The 20,235-nt window shown below is 38.2% G+C and overlaps 1 pseudogene; it reads right to left on the bottom strand.

The window, feature by feature from the left end:
• Positions 1 to 20,235, bottom strand: part of LOC122148503 — a 65,210-nt pseudogene that overhangs the window by 18,271 nt on the left and 26,704 nt on the right.

Raw genomic sequence — 20,235 nt, 5'->3', positions numbered from 1 at the left:
CCTCATCAACCATGTGAAGCCATCAGTGAGGACCATCAAAGTGTGGCCAGCTGGAGCAGACTCTTTACTTCAGGACAGTTTCAAAACACACGGACTGGAGTACGTTTGCTTCTCAGCTCCTGTGTCTCTCACACGACCATGACAGGTATACCTTCTCTGTCTGCATTACATCAACACCACCACTGACAGTGTTAAATCCGAAAAACATAACACATACCCTATCAAACCATGGAGTGAACGAGCAGTGCGAATTCTGCTGAAAGCCCACACCTGCCTTCAGGTCAGATGACGTTCGGCATACATAAATCGAGGGCTCACCTGAAAAGGGGCTCAAAAAGGCCAAGTAACTACAAGCTGAAGGTAATAGGAACCTTTTTTTCCACTCTGAACCCCCGACGCATGTGGCAGCATCCATGTCATCAGTGACACAAGTCAAGTAACTCCACTCCACTTCACGACGTCTCCTTCCTTTAACACTAAATGACTTTTTATGCTCGCTCAAACATCGACAGCAAGGAGATGGCCCCAAAACACCACAACACTCAGCAGAGCACCAACCCTCAAACTCCCTCCACAGATGTCCACACGGCATTAAGCCGGATCAACGAACAAAAGGCTGCCTGGCCCGACGCATCCTGGACGGGTGGCTTAGAGCCTGTGCACGAGCAGCTTTCAGGTTTCCTTCACATACTTTTCAACTGTCCTCACCCCCGCAACTCTGCCAACATGTTTTAAAGTCCACATCCATTGTTGCCGTACCGAAACACTTCCCCTCCAATGTCCTGATGACTAACTCCTGTAGCACTCACACCCATCATTTATGAAGTGCTTGAGCAATTGGTCCTAAGCACAACCTCACAGACTGCCTCCCACCACCTGGACCCCACATCAATTTGCCTACCGCCGAAATAGGAGCACAGAGGATGCCAGTATGGCACAGTGCTGCACGCTGCACTCACACACTTGGACAATAACACACAAATTACGGATCCACAAACGAACACCTGACAAAGAGCATACAAACAGTTACTTAGTAAGACAAGTCACATATCATATTTAACCATGTCACCACATCAAGATAGTTTAAAATATCACATAAATAGATACCATCTGGAAGAGGTTGCCTTTGTATAAGACAAGATATTACAGAAAAAGTTACATTGTTACAAAAAGATACATTTCATTTGCATGTTCTAATAAATATGTTGCAGTCTACAGATTTAAATAATGTTCACAGTTTCGTATGTTAAACCACTTTCCACATTCCACATCAAGATACAGTTTGAAATATCAAATATATGTGACATAAAGCGGTAAAAAATTACTGACATGTGCATATAACAGTTACAAAAAGGAGAAAATCCAATTCCAAGTTTGACCAGGGTATTGATTAGCTTTTTAAAGTATAACCAAAAGGATTCTCTTTGTAAAAGTTTTTTTAAGTCCTATCTCCCCCTCTTGGTATTAATTTAACATGTTCTATCCCAAAAGATTTTTAGAGAGTATCACTACTTCAAGTTGCTTACTCTTGCCTTATAATGTAGAGCATAGAGGTATTGATGGTTACTTGGTATTATAGGCACATGTTGGAGCTCTGCTAAAAAATCTTTCTTTAAGCTGCGGCAGGTTCTTCCAATATTAAAAACAGCAAAAAGGACCTTCTAGTCGATGAATGTAAATGATGTATACAAATTACAAAATGCGTATCTTACTGTATTCCGCGATCTGATGTCACATATAAAAGTATTGGTCTTGACCATATTGTGAACAGTGATTACAGTTTCCACACTTATAGTTACCTCATTTTGTGCCTAGCCAAGTTTTATTCTGATACAGGAGGCATATAGCTTTTCACAAGACTATCTTTTTTAAAGTAGGGAGCTCGTTTAAAGGGTGATAGTAGGTACCTCCGACCGTGCACTCTTAAGGCAGGTATCACTTTTTATTGTAGTCCCAATCCTTCTTGATTATTTGCTTTATCTTATTGGCTTTACTACTGTATTGTGTAAACAAAAAAAGCCCTTGGTTGGCACTTACTGTGGCATCTCGTTTTGAGACCACAGCGGTTCCCAAATAAAGTCTAAAGTAATTATTGTAATGCTCTTTGTCGGGATACCTGTGCAGATGAACACCCTGTGGGGATCTAGGTCATGTGAACCACATGCCCGATCTATAGCATGCAGTCTAGAGGAACAGCCAGTTTTTGAATTTGACCTGAAGAGGCGCAACAGAGGCAGAAACAGTGGATCGTTTCGAAGGGGACAGCCAAGTAAAAAACAGCTTTCTTTTAACTTATATTCATGTGAGTGCCTCAGAACATATGGCCTGCGGATGTTGTTTGTTGACTTCAGTTCAGCATTTAACAAATCACATTCCCTCAAGCTGACCTTCCTAGGCACCCGGGGCTGGACATGCTTTCCACCTCCCTCTACAGCTGGATCATGGACTTCTGACCAACAGGCCTCAGCATGTGGAGTCGAATACCTGCTCCACCACCATCACACTTAACACCGGCGTACCACAGGGCTGTGTGCTGAGTCCATTCCTCTACTCCCTCTACACCCACAACTGCAAGCCTGTGCATGGATCCAACTCCATCATTAAGTTTGCAGACGACACCACGGTGATTGGCCTCATCAGAGAGAACGATGAGACCGCCTACAGGGAAGAGGTACAGCACCTGGCCACATGGTGCGCTGACAATAACCTGCTCCTTAATGACTGTATTATAAAGTAAAACTGGCACTTGAAATTACCATTTAAACCAACCAAACAAAAAAAATCTTGACAAAAATAGTCTTTGAGAATCTGTGTTTATATATTAAAATCCACAACCTGAAATAAATAGGCAAATATGTGCAAATATCACTAGAATTCACAAGGCTTTCTACAGAGAGCTGTAAATTCTCTATAGTGGTAAAAATGTGCTATTGCATTATAAAAATGCTTAATTTGTCCACCAGATGGCACCAATCTAATTTAAAAAATTTTTTTCTATAGGCCTTGGCTGTACTTTAAAATAAAATACAGCATTAATAAAAAATAAAAAAAAAATTACATATATATATAAATTTTCTATTATATTCAATGGGAAAAAATTGATCATAATTATTGCATAAAAATTCATTATTATCATAAAATTCTCTCAAAACACCAAAAAAGAAAGAAGAAATATTATTGAACAAAAATACATTTGATTGATTTTACTGAAAAAAAGTATACTTGAATCCTGCCCTCCGGGTCATTTTTGACCCGAAGGTCCTGAGGGTGACTCTAACATGAAGAAAAACAGCCCCAGAGGGTTAAATAATGTTTGAACAAACTTTCTGGACATTTTATATAAAATATACTTTAATCACAAGATTCAANATATTCTAATTCTGTAAAAACAACAAAATCACTCTATTTATAGGTACATTTTTTGCTACTTGATTTAAAGTGCCAATCTATATGTGATTTGAGTTTAAGCACATTTAATATAAAGTGAAAACTTCAACATACTGTTTTTGGTACTAATATTGTTATAAGGAGAGAAATATGCTTATGTATGTTTTAAAAATACTCACTTGACAAACGGAAATGAAAGGGCTCGCCTGCGTTATAATCGCCATGAGATTAATGCTTTCAGGAGGGCACTTCGAAGGAAAGAATAATTACGTAGGACCCATGCTGCTATATAGCTTTTTTTCAAACTGAATTTGTGATAAAAAAAAATATTTAAAAGTGAATTAGGTAAGATCTACACACTCACAACTTTCTTCCAAATAACTCAAAGTGGATAGGCATAGGTCGGCAACTCTCAATAGAACACACCCCAGGTACGGCACAGCTCAACGATCGTTCGCACACAGGCAAACCATTAACAGATGAACTATCTGCCTCTAGCCACAGGTGAAGAGCGCCGTCATTCCAATGACACAAGGTTTGCGATGTTGCAGTTTGCGAAGTTCATTTGAACTATGGTTTTCGGGGAAAAGGAAACACAGAATCGTTTTTGAAATAGGTGCTGGTAATCTTAATTTTAAACTGCGACCATAGTTGGCTAACGATGCTTTTTGGGAAATGCACCCCAGGATGGGGGGAGACCAGCTGGAACAACCAGCTTAAAACCAGCTGGCTACCAAGCTGGGAGACAAGCTTAAACCAGCTAAAAGTTTAGGCTGGTTTTTAGCAGTTGTTTTTTTTTTTCCAGCAGGATAGAATAATTGTTATTAATAATGCGTGATTATCAGTTTAACCATTATCGTGCAGCCCTACTTTTTCCACAACATTTTCAAAAAACTCATTTGTTTGACCTTCCTATGTCTGTAAGAGTAGTGAGAATTTCTATTTCAAACACTGTTCCTGAACATTATAACCCGTTATATTCGTGTAGCTCATTGTACTGGAGAACAAGTTTCCAGAACTCTAAGAGAGTACAGTGCAGCTGGCGCACAAAAGCTAAAAAGATGGAGCAGTTCCCACTTACTCTGTTGTTTATGGATCACAACTTGTAAAGTATGTCTTATTATTTATAGTTGCATTTTCTATTAACAGTTCCAAAGTTATACTGTAAGTTATATGTTGTTGCTACAATGTAAACAAAGAGCAAAGCTTTGCCTCCGCTCACCTGCTGCTAGCCCTTTTTTAGCATTGAGATAGTGTTTGAAAAAATGAGACGCTGAAAAGAATAGCTTCTTGCATTAGGCTTCTTTACACTTCTGACTTCCAGCTGCTGTTTAAAAAAAAAAAAAACTCAGTATAAGACACTGTTGTACTCTTCAAATTCTAGAGACGGCATACACCTGTCTCCAATGAACTGTTTTTTGAAATAACCTGTGATCCGTTCCTTTGTATCAGCCTGAGAGTATTTGTCATCATCTTCGGCCAGGAGATATGGGGAAAGCCGTCGCATCTAAACAAGTAACAGAATGAGGAGACTATAATCAGTTATGTATTCATGTTTGCCAAAAAAAAATGGCTATTGATATCCTGTTTAAAGGGGAAAAACCATTTGTAGTCCTTTTTATCGAAGAAGCACTCCAGGAGTGCATGAGCCCTCTGATTCCTGGGGGGGGAAGAATACCACATCCTTCTTCTCAGTTCGGAAGAGGCCAAACAAAAGTGTCTTTCAGTCCTCATTTGAGGTTGCTTGATTTGGCGTTGTTCTTCTCGCTGAAAACCTACACATACCAAAACATAAAGAAATTGAAAAAATAAATAAATTAGATTAAAAATCTCGAGACACAAATAGAACAAATACCCGGAGTTTTTTGATTAAAAAAAAATTTAATTCCACAACAGAGCATGTTGCTCTTGCTTTTTTGTCCTTAAGGTTATTATAATAATGACAATTTTACATGCGTTATACCAAAAAAAAAAAAAAAAAAAAACATAACCACAGACTGAAAATTCACACAAATGGAAGAAAAAATTGAATAAACAAAATCACAGAACGGCAAAGTTAAGACTTACCTTGGCATCAATTATGACCTGCTGCGTCAAAGAAGTTTACAGTCATAAATGAAAAGAGTCAGGATACTACATAACATACATTATATAGCTCTGTGGAAAAGATCATAAATATACAATCTAAACAGTAAATGAGTAAAAAACTATTATTATACCTGTGTAACAGTGCCATTAGAAGCATAATAAAAAATGCATTACCATGTATTCAAGTAAAATTAGTTGCAAAATATAATTGAAATGTATAGAAATAAGGGCACTTTCCATTGTCACTCATTATTTGAGTGTTGATTATTAAATCTAAAAAAAAAAAAAAGGCAACTGAATTTAATAGTTTGGGTTCTGTTAAAGGGATAGTTCACCCAAAAATGAAAGTTCATACAGGTTGGGAACAACTTGAGGGTGAGTAAATGATGACGGAATTTTCATTTTTGGCTGAACTATCCCTTTAATATTATAGTAATCTGCAGGAAAGTGCTACCTGTGTATAGTTTACTGCATAGCTGACTGTTCTGACGCGATCAGAGGTTCGTAATACCAGTAATGTTGTGTACCGTCTTCACCCCATTAGACGACCCTCCACCCCCCTTCCCCGCCACCTCCCCCTCAAACCCCGTACCCCACCACCCCCCACACCCACCCAGTGCCGATATATAACTGCTGAAATTAGACACTTGCGAGTTGCAAGTTTTAAGGTCATGAAATTGTGTGATAGTGAACTTGAAATTGGATGTAAATTTTCATTTTTCTGTTCACAATTTTATTCTTGGTGTTGTAACATGTATGAAACAAATTGATATGTCTCAAAGACTAAGAAGATGGTTTATAGCAGGGAAAGCATCTTGCACTTCAACCTATTGCTCATAAAATTTATGGCGTGTTCTTTTATGTAGTCTTGCATATTAGTATGTATAACAGCATAGTGGTACGGATTGGCATGTAAATAATTGGGAGGCATTGTATCACACCTTTGTATTTTGATTTTTGCATGTCTTTGGGTGTGTGATGCCTCATTCTTTGATCGGACTAGCATTTAAGGTCCGACAATCAGTGTATCAACAGAAACTCATTATAAATTTACTTTGGTTGCGGAGACAATTTGTTTATGTAACAAATATTAATTGATTTGTATTTTATCTTGTTTTATAATTACAAAAATCTATTCCCTCTACATTATATATATATGTTAATCTATGTTATTGTATTAAATTATTTATATGTATTGAAATGTTAAGCCATCGGTAACCAATTTTGAATTAGGATAATAAATCTCTAAACTAAAACTATTAATACCTATAAACTAGTATTTTATGCAGTTGAGAATTATGACAACAATCACATACCCACACAGAATTTGCACATGTTGTAGTGTTTAAGAATATTCACATATAATTTAAAACACATAATCCACATCCATGAAGCAAGGTCAGGACATCATTGGTCAGACTAAATTTCTAACCTGGTCATTGTTGCAGTTCTTGCAGAGGATGATCGGTTTTTCTGCACGTTTTGCTAATTTCAAAAATAGGCCTGAATGTTGTGATTCATGATGCAATGTTTTCCAAAAATCAGTTGAAAGGCGTCAAAATTGGTGGCCAGTTGCAGTTGACATGATTGTCTTATTACTACTTCATATATATGTAATCATGAATCAAGGATTATATGTAAACCCCAAAAATAAATTAATTGTTACAATCTCTTGTGCATCTTTGTTTTTTTTTCGTTGCAAGTCGTTTGTTCGTTATTTTCGGCCTTGGGTGCTACCATGAAGTGCACTGCTCTCCTTAATCTCATATTTCATTACACTTTATATAAGATTATCTGTAGATCTTACATTCTTCTGTCTGTTACTGATCTTTTAGATGGTTCTTGGGACAGAATCCAAGTTTCACATTATTAATATTCACATCAACATGCCCTTCTTTTTTAGAATGGAAACATAATATTTATATTTTTTGTTTTCCAGGAGTCTTACTCAGCATTGTAACATTAATGTTATATAAAAATGGAATGTCACTACCAGCCTATGAATCTACTGTCTGTGTATGCAGTGTTCCTGCTCTCTTGTTGGTTATTCATTTAATTTTCAATCATCATGTTCAGGTTTGTGTGTCCAATTATATTGTGTACTTAAGTTCAGTTCTGTTTGTGTTTCCTTGTCCGGTTTTGCCAATTCTACCCTGTGTTTGGATTACCCATGTGTTAGATTACCCGTGTGTTGGATTAAAGACTTTCTAAACCTTCATCTTCATCTTACATTGCATTTATTTACAGTGTATCATGACATATTTTTACAAACATTCATTCATTGTTATTTTTTTATGGGTACAAGCTTCAATGCATATTCCCATAGTAATTAGAGTCAGAAATTAGATTTTGTAATTCTATATATGACCGAGAAGCTAGCGGGCCAAGTAAAATATCAGTTTTACATTTTAATTAATTATTTGTTTACTTTTTAAGATCTGCGGAATCTTGCCCATCATATGTTGCTTTGTATTGTCAGCTTTGTTCAGGCTTGTAACAGAATTCATATCACATTTTGTTTGCAAATATACAGAATAGTAAACCAAAACTTGATGCCCAAAAATGGCAAACTATCTCTTACAGCTACAGTAAATTTTCCAGGAGAAACTGAAATATGAAGGGATAAATGTGATCCATTACAGCACAGAATATGAGCATACTGAATGTGATTGAATTTGGCTTCATTGAAATTATCAGGCAGCTTGCTTGAGCTAGAAAAAAGCCAAAATGAAACACAAGATCTGACGCCAGTAGTCCAATATAACCTCGTAAACAGCAGTGAAAAACCTGTAGTAAACCAAAAAACTGCACTCAAGAATGATTTTTTCCTTATAATATTCCAGATTTTTACGAGGAAATGGAGCGATATTGTTAGCCAAGATCACACATATAATAAAACTTGTATAAGTGTAAAGGCAAGAACACGTGAGTCGTTGTTGTGCAGGCCCAAACCATTTCATTGAAATTACTTCTGGAAATGTAGCCTTGATAGGCCATTATCACCACTATTGTTTTCGGCCCAGAACACAGGAGATACAGAGGACAAAGTGATCCCAAATGCTGTGTGACGCAAACATACAGGACCACTGCAGTGGGAACGGACCGATCCGAATGGAAAGTAAGTGAACAGAAGAAACACAGAATCAGATGAGAAGAGCTAGCAGGAACTCAGCTCTGAGTTGTTGGCTTTTACCTATGGGGGTGTCTCTTTCTTACTGTAAATAAACAGTATGGTCACCAGCGCAGTTAATCCTTACTCCAAACAGTGAGAAAAAGAACTGAAACATTATACTCATAAATTCTGTGAATGAGAGAAACTCTACAGCCTTTAATACACATTAGTTTTTCTCAGCATTAGACCAGTATTACACCCTGGACACTGCTTGCAGTTATTTGAATCTGGTGGAAGAAAGTTGTGTTTACTTATAGTTATATAGTTGTAGTTATTATATTTATAGTTATTTGAGTATTTTCCTGTTTTCCCACATTTATTAAGTCCTTTGATAAAAAACTGCATCCTGAAGAGTAGAAGAAGAACACAAAAAGAGCAACTAACCAATTTTCTTTGAAACTGTGAGATGGGCTGAAGGTTACCTGTCTCATTACTGATTTCTCCTTCTGCACATGTGGAATACAGTCATAACAGGCAGGACAGGTCTTCCTTTCTGTGCAGCCTTCTAGTGCCCTGGATGGAGGACAGCTCTCACTGCACACAGATCTCGCGCTTCTGCATTGAGAAATACATAATACATTACAATTTCAATGCTAGTTAATGTTATGAAATCATTGTGAAAAAAAACAAAACATTTTGCATATTAGAAAGTATGATTGTCTTTCCTTGTACCAATAAATGATGCAGTACTTGATTTTCAAGTGTATCATGCCACATTTAGCTTCTTTCAAACCAACATGTTTTTACTATTTACCTCCAGCTGTCCTCACAGCCCAGATTATGTTTTCAGTTGTTAACCACAATAGCGCTGGTTCAGGAGGCAGATGAGGCATCATTTAGTATCCACTGGTTTAAACTGGATTGATCCATCTGAATTCTGCTGCCAGTTCACAACTTCATAGTGGGCTACTGTGGCACCGGTATTGTCAAACCACACATGATCTCCAAACTTCACAGTGAAATTTACTTTTTTTAGTTTTGCCTCTAACCACCTAGGCAAAAAAGACGCATAGATCATTTAGGGTATTTTAAGCCAAAACACTCACTTCCTCAGTTGATTGATTAAATTAAGAATTTACAGGATTTTTTTTTTTTTTTTTTTTTTAAAAAAATTGCAAAAAACTAGCCAATATACTAAATAAAAAAAACTAATTTTTTTGGATATTTATCTTTTTATCACTGTCTGATGTGTTGTACAAAATGTTGTATAAAAGCAGGCGAAAATGATATATGAACGAAAGCGCTGTAAAAGTTTGATGTTTGTAAAGTGCTACTGAATTTGGAGATTTTGACTCGGTTGCAGGAGGTAAAATTTAATTGTGAGAAAACAGCCATTTAAATATATTATTATAATGAAAAACTACAGATGCAAATAGATAAAGTGCAATAAAAGAGAAGTATATTTTGAAGGTTTCTTGCACTTGTATGAAAAACTAGTTGGAAAGCCTCAAAATGTTTCAAATTGACAGATCCATGAAAAAAAAAAAAAAACAGTTTTTACCTGTTATGAATCGTCAATTAATTTATTAATTTTTTTATTCTTTTTTTTTACCTGCTGGGGTTGTATGTCAGGCCGTTCTTACAACCTTTGGTTCTTGCACTTGAAACAGACTATGTAATGAATGAGCCACAGCATAAAACTGCCTTGTAGACATTGCTTGCATATCTTTGCTCAGGTACATCTTCACTGTAATTTTTCAGGGACAAGTATATCCTGATATATCTGCACTGCAATTTAATTTTCACTGAGAAGAATTCCCTCACCCTGTGAGGCATGGTAAAAAATGAGTCCCAAAAGTGCTTTATAACATAATCTGGAAATCCTTCACTATTGATTTTCTCGTTGCAAAACCCTAGTGACCCTCCCAGAACATGAAAACGGTTTTGGAGTGATCAAAACTCTTTGCAGTTGTCCATGCTTCCACACCAATTACGTTGCAGGGCGTGTTGTAATGTTCTGAATGCTAGTTGCTCAAGAGAAGATTGACCATCTCAACACGTCGGACAAGAAAGAAAGAAATGCAGATAACCCACTTTTGTGGTGCTCTTTCATAGTGTCTACAACTCTCTGGAGTTTTCAGGTTTCTGTTCGATAGAATTTCACAGAGTACTACCACACACAAATCCACTCTGCCTTCCTGGGCTGTTTTCAGAAATATGGCCATTCCATTGTTTCCATAGTCATTGTCACTGTTCACAGCGCCCACCCAAGACCAGCCAAAGTATTTCCACTATGTATGCAAAGTGCTCTGCTCTGGTGGTAATCAACCTAGCAATAGTCCTGAAGAATGAGGGGTACCAATCTTTCCTATTGCCTAAGACACTCACATTGTAGCTCTGAGTGACTAATCTGAAATAAATAAATAAACAAAATAAACAGTGAAGCAGTGAACCATCAGGCAATATTGTTATGCACATGCATGAGTATGTTTGACTCATTACCACTGGAATCGGTAAAAGGTCCTGTAGTTCTTGGACAAGAATCACTGTAGCTGAAGACTCTGTTTCTCCTATGATAGCATGTATGAGGCGACTGTCTATTGCATGTGTTCCCCCCCCGCTGCAACTCAGATCCTTGTCCATTCATCAGTGCCATAGTTGCACTTCATAGAGAGGGACATTCTTGAACCCACAGCCTATCATAGATTTTGTAAACCAATAGAAACATTTGGAAGTAACTGTTCACTTCTGTTAATCCTCCTCAATGGCAAATATATGATTTTGAGCCATCCGTAAATCTCTCAGATTCACACCTGCAATTAATATTCAGAGATGTCATGGGTGTTTGAGGTTATATAGTCAGCAATATATGATTTTATATTATGCAATATATTTTCATTAAAAAATATGTTGATATTGAAATACTTTATCTGATATAATGGTTTCTAAAAAAGTTATCAATGTAACAAACCTGGAGCATGATAGAAGCTGAGGTTTTTGTATAAAAACTCAAATGAAGGTAATACTTTCTATACTGCTGGATTGAAAAAAGTCCTCCAAATAGTTATGTCTCCATCCTTGGAAAGCAGTGCATGCTTAGGTTCTCCCATTTTTTGACAAAAGAGTGTTTACTGCCTTTGATTTATGGGAAAAGCAGGAGAGTGCCAAATAAAGCGAAGCATCCCGGAGATTGAGCTCCACTGGCGACTGCCAACTGCAAATTACCTGATACTGTATGCACGTTTTATGGACTTATTTAATATGTATGAATGATTGAGAGTGTAACCAATGACTTCCATAGGGGCAGGGCAGGGCTTAGGGCAGGGCAGGAGTCAGGTCAAGTTTTACACTCTCAGAAATTAAAGGTACAAAGCTGTCGTCGTGGGACGCAAGGGTACCTTTTCAAAAGCTGCCTATGTACCCCCAACTTTTTTTTGTACCTATTTTGTGTCTATGATTTGGTACCATCAGAGGGTACAGATTAGTATTTGTGTATATATTAGAACCTAAGTGAGAGCATTTTGTACCTCTACTTCTTAGAGTTTGTAGGAGTGGAATAGAATCAAACTTACTGATGATCAATGTTTTTGTTAATTTTCAAGACTCCCTGAATATTTGAATAAACAAATATTTGAAAAAAAAAAGAAAAAAAAAGGTACAAAAGCTGTCACTAAGGGGTGGTTCATTTTGTACATTTTAGGTACTAAATATGTACACTTTAGGTACTAATTTGTACCTTTAAGTACCAATAATGTAAATCTTTAGGTACAAAGGTGTGGCCTTTTGAGAAGGTATCCACCCCTAATGACAGCTTTTGTACCTTCTTTTCTGAGAATGTGCAGCCTTTATATATGGACAGTAACAACTTCTCAGATTCAGAATATAGAGAACTGGATTGCTCATGATGTCAATAAAAGCAAAGCCACTGTGCCGCAATATTGCTATCCCTTCAAATACCCTAAAAGTCACTTGCTGTTATATATGTACTCTCCCATTAACATGTCTTACAACACAAATATCCTAAAAATGAGTTCTTTTGTTTTATAGTCGTCAAATATTTTCCACTGCTTACAAAGTTTTTACCTTTATATTCATTACATAGCAAACATCAGACTGATGGACAGATGAGGACATAACACCTCAGCATAAGATGGTATTACAAATGTCATTCTGAAATATAAAATAGTCTTTTTTGCTTTGAAACGTATGCACATAGAAACGTATGTAATTTGCCCTTTTTTGTTTGCAGTGTACTCACTGTTTATGTAACTGTTCTGTGTTGTAATATTGTTGTACAGTAGGCTAACTGCCTAATGTTTTAACACTGATTTCATTAACAAAAGCATGGTTTTGGTGTTAATTTCTTCTCTGAATGCGTGTGACTTTTTTTCCAGAAGAAAATATTAGATATCAGTTTACCTGATCTGAATCTTTAAATTCAAAAATTTTTCATGCATCATAACTTTCATTGTGTTTTCTTCTGCAGCATGAGTGAAATGCTTCAATCTTTGTGTCATAGTTGAGTCCCTCAGTATTCGTCCAGTCAGGGGAGTGTTTAGAGGTTTTTGGGGCCCTAAGCAAAGCAGTCACTTGGGCGGCCCCCTCAGTGAAGTTATATGAATAAATTTGGCATTTTATATTGCCCTTTATTTATGGTTTATGTGGTACATAACACATTAATGTCATCAGTATTAAAGGCTTAGTTCAGCCAAAAATGAAAATTATGTCATTAATGACTCACCCTCATGTCATTCCAAACCCGTAAGACTCCTCCGTTCATCTTCGGAACACAGTTTAAGATATTTTATATTTAGTCTGAGGAGCTTTTCTGTCGATCCTCCATTGAAAATGTAGTACAGTATGCTGTCCATGTCCAGAAAGGTAATAACAAAACATCATCAAGTAAAAGTCCATGTGACATCAGAGGGTCCGTTAGAATTTACTGAAGCATCGAAAATACATTTTGCTCCAAAAATAACAAAAATTACGACTTTTAGAATTTACTGACTTCTCTTCGGGGTCTGTTGTGAACACAACCTGCTTTGACTGTGACGTACGACGCTGCTGACGTGTTCTCTGGTTCTCTTTTGGTTCTCAAGACAATAACAGATTGAGAAACACGTCAGCAGCGTCGTACGTCAGCGGCGTCACTGCAAATGTTTGTGAACGTGCTCACAACAGACCCGGAGGAGAAGAAAATGCGTAATAAAGTCGTATTTTTTTTGTTACTTTTGGAGCAAAAATGTATTTTCGATGCTTCAATAAATTCTAACGGACCCTCTGATGTCAGCATGGACTACTTTGATGATGTTTTTTATTACCTTTCTGGACGTGGACAGTATACCATACATACATTTTCATATGGAAGGGTCAGAAAGCTCTCGGACTAAATCAAAAATATCTTAAACTGTGTTCTGAAGATGAACGGAGGGCTTACGGGTTGTGGAACGACCATGAGGTATATGAGTCATTAATGACATAATTTTCATTTTTGGCTGTGAGACTAAACCCTTTAAAAGATAGTGATAGTGTTAGATGTTGTGTGTTTAAAATAGTATGGGGCCCTATCATACACCCGGCGCAATGCGACGCAAGGCGCAGTGCCAGTGTGTTTGCTAGTTTCAGTCCGGTGCCGTTCGCATTTTCCCGTCAAGCGCCACGGCATTTAATTAGCCAAATGCATTTGCGCCCATGGCTCGTGCTGGTCTAAAAAAAGGGTGTGTTCAGGCGCATTGCTGGCGCATTGCTATTTTAAGGAGCTGAAAATAGACTGTGCCGCTTAGACCAACTCAAACCTGGTCTAAAGTCTGGCGCAATATTTTTTCTTTGTTATTTAAAGACCGTGTTAGTATAGGCGGGTCCACAGCGCGCGTACACGCTGCTTATTAACACAGGGCGCACAGCAGCACACAAACATGCCAATTATTAAAAATTAAAGGATTTGCAATGCACATAAGAATCTTTTGTAGGCTAATTAATATAAAAATGCCTACATGTCATAAGGGGATAGGTCATCGGCATGTATCAGAATTAGGCTATCGATTTGTTGCATCCACGAGCAGCTCCGTTTCATCTCTGAGGACAGTGTTCTGTCTTTGCGCTTGCAAAATGCCACCGTGTGTAAATAGCAAATCCATCATGGCACGAGCGCAATTGGCTCTTAAAGGGAATGGCGATGAGACTCTGATTGGTTTATTGCACGTTACGCCCAAAAAACACCCATTACTCATTAAGAGAATAGACGGACAATCCGTTTGAGCCCATGCGCCCGGGCACGCCAACCGTTTTTCCATCGTTAAAATAGCAAAGTGGATTGGACACGCTCTGAGTGCACCTGCCAACATTGCGCGCTTACACTTTGCGTTTAGATCGTAAACATAGGCCCTATGTGTTCTATTATAGTTCTGTGGCTAAGACCAACATCAAAATGTTTTACTAGGAACCAGTAACAAGACACACCCTTTGAATTTGAGAAAGAAAACTGCATGCAATTAATTCATAATAGATATAATTGTTAATTACAATAGCATTGTATACTGAATTACAAATGAGAGTAAAACCTACATGTAAATGTTCTTTGAGCCAAGTACGTAAGACAAAACTTTTGAAGCTGAGAAAAAACTGGATGCATTTTTGAATGAATTTATTAAAGGTTTGAATTTCAAACTCAGTCATAAAACAACGGCAATATCGTCCTCTAGGGAGGCTAGTAATACTGGAGACTCTTTGGAAAGTGTCACAAGCTATAAGAATATCATTCAGAATATTTCTTTTGAAATTATCCATAGATTCTCTCATTTAATAGGCATTTAAGTCAACTAGATGTATTTACGGCCATCATTGGAACTCGTACATAAAACCAGAAATAACTGAGCTGTTTTATTTCACAAAATGACAGTGGAGTCTCCAAGGAGCAGTCGTAAGTACGGTTATTCTTGGACATGTCAATAAAATGACTTATGCATTCTCTTTGGGCAATGCAAACTAACTGCAAAGATAAAGCCATTGAAGTAGTAGATAGGTTTGATTTAATTAAAACTAATTTATGTATTGGTTTCATGTTTAATCGTATTTGTTATCGAATTATAGTTCTGTGGCTAAAACCACCATCAAAATATGTCTTCTAGAAACCAGTAACTAGACCATAAGGATCGCCAGAGAAACCTATAGATCAGTTACGGCATGGTATAACCTTTAAACGGAAAGTAAAAAATCAAAGAGGTTGTAACTCTTGGGCCTCATGCATTAGTAGTTATTTCTTATTCTGTTGCCAGGTTGCATGAAAGAAATACATCCAAGGCCGTATAGGCCAGCGGATTTTTGAACCTGAGAGAGGAGAGGATTGAGTAGCAGTCATGTCCTGAGATGAGGAAATCCACATAGGGTAGGGTTTGTTCCAGCGAGTACTATGTATCCTGTACCTAACGGTATTCCCGGGCAAAATTCTCAAGATGGCTAGTGTCATTTCATCCCTATACTAACTAATTAATATACATCCGTCAAACAACCTATCACTTGTCACTTTTCCTCAGATATTTCTGCAGCTACTGGAATGCTTCTAAACTGACTCAGAAAACATGTCGTAGTCTCCATACAGCATATTAAGGGAAACCAACTCTCTGAACTTGGTTGATTAATGGAATACTGCCTGCTCTAAGTTCCAAAGACTGCGTATGATCTGTGGGTAGTCTGACCATAAAGTTATTCCCGTGGAGCTGCCTTTTTCGTGTTTCCTTCTACCAAACCAAAGTGTGTAATGGCGTTTAGAAACCTAAAAAAATATTATACACACAGAAAACCATGACTTTAGAGCCTTCAAAGATACATACAATTTGCAAATTATATCAATCAGTTCACTGAATCCGATGGGGATTTTACAAGGACACTTTCGAGCAACATCTTGGATCCATTATGCTACCCCCCATTTATTAAGTGAGAACAAGTTCGTTCTGCAGGCTCGCCCCCCCTCCCTGTCTAGGGTCACAAGTGACTGTCTTGTCTGCAGAAAAATGACAGGCAGCCTGGCGTGCCACGGAGACGGCACGTACAAAGCATCTGCGATCCTCACCGGGATCACAAGTTTGGACTTATGGGATCACCAAAAATCTTACTCAAAGTCTAGCAACAGCTGCTGCGTTTACGGTTGTCAGCATTATTCACGGATCATTCAAAATCGTCATGTGCAAATGCCAATAACATGTGTGCTCCACAGGTAGTAATCATACTTCTCAAAGGCCAGCAAATCTGTCCCTTTCACTCACAGGGAATCTTATTAGAGTAGAAGATTGTAATGCATCTCTGTAGCTTTTTTAGGACCAAAAAAATAGCCCTATAAATCATTCAATCTCTTGCTTGTTCACTTCCAATAATCTGTTTCTAAAACTTGCAATGTAGCTCAGTTTGCCGAAATACATAGGCAGAGAGATGCGAAGCTTTCCAGTGAGTTACCCAATCTAGAGGTGGAATTGATATCATGAGAGGAAGTGAGGATCCTCCAGTTGTGCCATTAACCCCTCCCTATCATGCAATGGTAATAGCAACAACATTCCTGCTATTAGTCCACTTATAATCATGATTATAAAGCAATCCCTCTAGTTGGTATGTCCCACGCTGATCTTAAACCTGCTATAATCAAAACCTTCTCCTCACGAAACCCACCTGATCCTAAATCCTCATGCTACTTAATGAGGCCCCATATACAACCTGGCATTTCTTTCAACGGTTCTAGGCAATACGTCGTTGATAGTTACCGTCAGGGACCACCGTCAAAATACAATCATATATCTATGGCACAGTTCCGTCTGTGATTCCACTCCACCCATAGCACAGGAAAACCGCTTAGTGATTGAGTCACAAATGATCGCTGTATGACAGCTGGACGCTGGCCTCACCCTCACTCTTTCAAGCCTCCTGGATTTCCTTTGAATCCACTTGATCATACATTTCTCCCTCTTATCACAGCAGCTACATCATCTCCATTGGACTTAATTATATATGCTCTCTGCTGCTGGTTTGAGTCATACATCTCACAGACAGGTTTGAATTTGTCGCCATGGGGAAATTCAGGGTCCGGTACGATGTTCGTGGTATGCTGGGGGGTCCACAGGGTTAAATTCTCGGACCCTTATTACTTACTCACTACTATGCTGCCTCTTGGAACAGTCATCCGTAGTCCTAGGTAATTTCACTTTCACTGTTATGTCTGATGCCACGACAACTGTATTATGATAACAATGGAATTAATCACTCGTCACCCTCAACTTTATCCATAATCAATGCCTGTCTACAGGGAAATAAGGCACATAGATGAAACGATAAGTTTTTCCAGCAAGTTCTGAACAGTTCGAGAAAACAGAGGCACAATCCCTTATTGGGCGTTTCTACCACATCAGATCAGAACATCTACCATAACCTGCATTACTTTTACTGGACAGGTCATTCCACTCATCATAATTTTCAGTTACAAATCTTGAGGTGCGGAGCTCAGGCTTGATCCGGTCATTTTAACCTCTTGAGTATTCACATTTAAGCAAGATTTGCAGACATCTCATTTCATCACCTCAGAAACATTTGCCAGACTCCATACCACTATTAACTTTACGTGATGCTGAGTCGAAACTTGTCTGCCTTTGTCTCCTCAAGATCGGACTATTGTGATGCTCTTGCTGATCGGGATTCCCTGCCAAGAGCATTCAGAAACTTGCAGAACATTCAGAAGTCTGCAGCTCGTATCCAGGACATGCACAGTTCGCAAATATGAAACACCATCACACCAATCCTTCAAGTCCCCCCATTGGTTTCGCTATTCCAGCCCGGATTGAGTACAAAGTTTCTCTCCTCACGCATCACTGTATCCATGGAAATGCCCCCAGTTACCTTCAAGAACTAATTAACAACCCAGATCCCCAGCACATTCACTTTGGCTCCATAAAACATTATCGGCTCCTCCCCCAAGGACATAAGACTCGCACCAGTGGTGACAGAGCTTTCTTTTGCCGCACACAGATGCTGGACTCCCCCACAAAGGACTGATATTTTGAAAAGGGGTCTTAAAACATAACCTTTTTAAAGTAATTTAATGTTTAAATTTCTTTTAAACCTTTAATGTTAACAAAAACTTCTTAATTACCTTAATGTTTAGTTTTAAATTGCCTTGTTTTAGTTATGCCTTTACTGTAGCACTTTGATGATTTTTTAAAATGTAAAGTGCTTAAAAGATAAAATTCATTATTATTGTTATTATTATAGTTTGATGTTTATCATCCGTGCCAGCCCCTGTCTGTTCAGAGATGGAGAGCGCAGGAATGAGAGAGCGCAATCTGATGCCGATCTCCTTCCTTGGTGTAGAGGAGAACAGATGCTCAGCCTGCCGCCTTTCAATTCAGCCGGGTATGTTTTGAAAAACCCTCCTTACACCACTGGATGAAGTGCAGACAGAGCGGAAGGGAAGACAGTCAGAGTCTTCATTCTACCACCGTGTGTAGCCCACACCACACACACTTACAGTGAGCAGCGAACAGACAACACGTTGGATGCGGCTATCATCTTGGGGAGTACAGCAGGTGTTGTTGGTGAAACCCCCACACAGGAAAACTATTGAAGCAGAAATCCCTTACCTTTAGAGGGAGAGCCGTCAAACTTATCTTGGGAACGCCAATACGAGGGCTTGGGCGGGTTTAGAGGCTAGTTGCATACGGATGCTTGCGGCTGTGGATTCGAAGACAGGAGCTTGAGCTCCGGTGCTTTGCAAACAAAGGGCTTGCAAAAGTCTTTACCATCTCCTCTGTTAGAGAGACAAGTCGGGTAAGTTGTTACTGGTTTGAGGCAGAACACAATGCTTGAGCACATACCTCGGTGGTGAAATGAATAGAACACTGCAGCTTTATAAAGAACATTATGGGAAATAAAGTCCGAAAGGCTGACTAGGACTAGTAGTGATGGTTCCCTCTGGTGGTGATCAGAGGGAGCCACAGAGGATGAATTTGTGACATGCTGTAGTTTACAATGCATTTGGGAACACAGCAGTGCATTTTACAGTCTGTATTTTTCAATACAACACAATACTTTACGTATTATTTGAAACAACTTAATATAAAGCATGTTTCATGTTTGGGACAAATTGGATTATGCACTTTCCACACAGAGCTCACTCTGTGTCCTCTATTTTTCAGATGTGCTTGTAATATCAAACTACTGTATAATGATATAAAGTATATACAGTAGGTGGCCATCCAAAACGTTGCTTCTACCGCCGCTCGTACCCGCCGCCGCGTCTGCAAAGTGCATTTGCAGCTTTTGACCGCTGAGTGGCGCTTTAATTACGTTATCAAACAAGCGCATCAAAACACATTTTCGCAAATAGCCGTCAGCTTTGCCTCACTGATGTGTTACATTTGACGGCTGCAGTCGGGGAAAATGAAAGAAACACTGTAGTTAAAATATTTAATATTCACAGCTGAAAGTTTAGTACTTTTGAAGTTATGTGTGTTTCTTAGAACGAATTCAAGCAGGATAAAATGTCAAGCCTGTGCCTGAGCCTGTGCTTATATTTTCTCTAAGCTACACAGTATTACACCATATTTTAGATTTGACACATTTAATAGGTGTGCAGTATTATTTATATAATATGAATTATGTGTTATATTATT

This window comes from Cyprinus carpio, chromosome A18 (genome assembly GCF_018340385.1).
Source record: "Cyprinus carpio isolate SPL01 chromosome A18, ASM1834038v1, whole genome shotgun sequence".
NCBI lineage: Eukaryota > Metazoa > Chordata > Actinopteri > Cypriniformes > Cyprinidae > Cyprinus > Cyprinus carpio.
This window is presented reverse-complemented; position numbering and strand designations above follow the sequence as displayed.